Below are 2,364 nucleotides of genomic sequence, written 5' to 3' on the forward strand. Positions count from 1 at the left end.
AAAATGGCCTTATTTAAACCTGTTTTAAAAATCCCTCTCTTCATGGTGGCTCACGCCTGTAATCCCAGCCCTTTGGGAGGCTGAGGTGGGTGGATCATGAAGTCAGGAGTTCGAGACCAGCCTGGCCAACATGGTGAAACACTGTCTCTACTAAAAATACAAAAAAAAAGTAGCCAGGTGTGGTGGCAGGCACCTGTAATCCCAGCTACTTGGGAGGCTGAGACAGGAGAATCGATTGAACTCAGGAGGCGGAGGTAGCAGTGAGCCGAGATTTCGCCACTGCACTCCAGCCTGGGCGACAGAGCGAGACTCTGTCTCTAAATAAATAAATAAAATAAAATCACACAATAAAATCCAACATCCTTTTCCATAGCCCCAAGGTCCTGTAAGTCTGGCCCATCCACACTCTGGCCTCATCTCCACTTTCTGTCCAGGCTTGCTGCCCTCCAAGCACACCAGCAGAGTGAGTTCCTGTATGCTGTTCCCTTTCCAAAAGATTCACCTGCTGCTTCCCTTCCTTCCTCTGTCTCTGCTCAATTGTCCCCCGCTGGGAGGTTCCTTCCACTAAGTGTTCTCTCCAGCTTTATTTTCTTAAGGAACCTCATCTCTACCTGATATCACGTCACACGTGGTTGTTGATCATCAGTCTCTCTAACAGAACGTAAGCTCCACGTGGGCAGGGGTTTTGTCTGTTTTGTTGCCTAGAACAGTGCCTAGCACACAGTAGATAACTAATAGTTTTTTTCTTTTTTTTTTTTTTTTTGGAGACTGCATCTTAGTCTATTGCCAAGGCTGGTCTGAAACCCTTGAGCTCAAGAGATCCCCGAAAAGTGTGTGAGCCACTGCACCCAGCCAATAATTAATAATTTTTTTTTGAGACAGGGTCTCACTCTGTGGCCCAGGCTGGCGTGTAGTGGCACAATAAAATCTTACTGCAGCCTCGACATCCCCAGGTTCAGGTGATTCCCCCAACTCAGCCTCCTCAGTAGCTGGGACCACGGGCATGCACCACCATCCCCGGCTAATGTTTGTGGTTGGTTTGTTTTTTGTCATTTCTTTTGAGATAGTCTTGCTCTGTCGCCAGGCTAGAGTACAATGGCACAACCTTGGCTCACTGCAACCTCTGCCTCCCGGTTTCAAGTGATTCTCCTGCCTCAGCCTCCTGAGTAGCTGGGATTACTGGCGCCTGCCACCACGCCCAGCCACATTGGCCAAGCTGGTCTCAATCTTCTGACCTCGTGAGCCACCAGCCTCAGCCTCCCAAAGTACTGGGATTACAGGCGTGAGCCACCTTGACTGGCTGATTAACGTTTGTATTTTTTGTAGAGACAGGGTTTTGCCATGCTTCCCAGGCTAATCTCAAACCCCTGGGGTCAAGCAATCTACCCACCTTGGCCTTCCAAATATTACTTTTAAAATAAATGAATTTAAACCTGCCAGTCTCTGCCAAAATCTTATTTGGCCACAGTTGCTTTGGGTTTTAAAACATGCATAAATAAGGCTGAGTGCGCTGGACTTACCCAGACAGAGCATTAAACAATTTTGGAGCTCTGGCCGAAAACGATGGCTCATGCCTGTAATCCCAGCACATTAGGAGGCCGAGGTGGGTGGATCACTTGAAGTCAGGAGTTGAAGACGACCCTGGTCAGCATGGCGAAACACTGTATCAACTAAAAATACAAAAATTAGCCTGGCATGATGGCGTGCACCTGTAATTCCAGCTGCTTAGGAGGCTGAGGCATGAAAATTGCTTGAACCCAGGAGGTAGAGGTTGCAGTGGGCCAAGATTGCACTACTGCACTGCAGCCTGGGTGACCGAGTGAGACTCTGTCTCAAAAAAAAAAAAAAAAAATTGCGGCTGGGCACAGTGGTTCATGCCTGTAATCCCAGCACTTTGGGAGGCCAAGGTGGGTGGATCACTTTAGGTCAGGAGTTCAAGACTCAGGAGTTCGAGACCAGCCTGGCCAACAGATGAAACCCCGTCCCTACCCAAAATAGAAAAATTTGCTGGATGTGGCGGCACACGCCTGTAATTCCAGCTACTCGGGAAGCTGGGGCACAATCATTGATTGAGCCCGGGAGGCAGAGGTTGCAGTCAGCCAAGATTGTGCCACTGCACTCCAGCCTGGGCGACAGAGTGAGACTGTTTAAGAAAAAAAAAAAAACATACATAGATAGAACACCCTATTCCACCCGTCACACCACTCCTCAGGTTGTGTCCAGTGGCGTGGGAGATAATCTCAATCCCTGATGAAACCATTCCTATACATTTTACAAAGTTAATCAGGATGGGAGAAATGAAAACAAACCTGGCTGGCCAGGTACGGTGGCTCATGCCTGTAATCCCAGCACTTTGGGAAGCTG

This window comes from Cebus imitator, unplaced genomic scaffold (assembly GCF_001604975.1).
Source record: "Cebus imitator isolate Cc_AM_T3 unplaced genomic scaffold, Cebus_imitator-1.0 Scaffold266, whole genome shotgun sequence".
NCBI lineage: Eukaryota > Metazoa > Chordata > Mammalia > Primates > Cebidae > Cebus > Cebus imitator.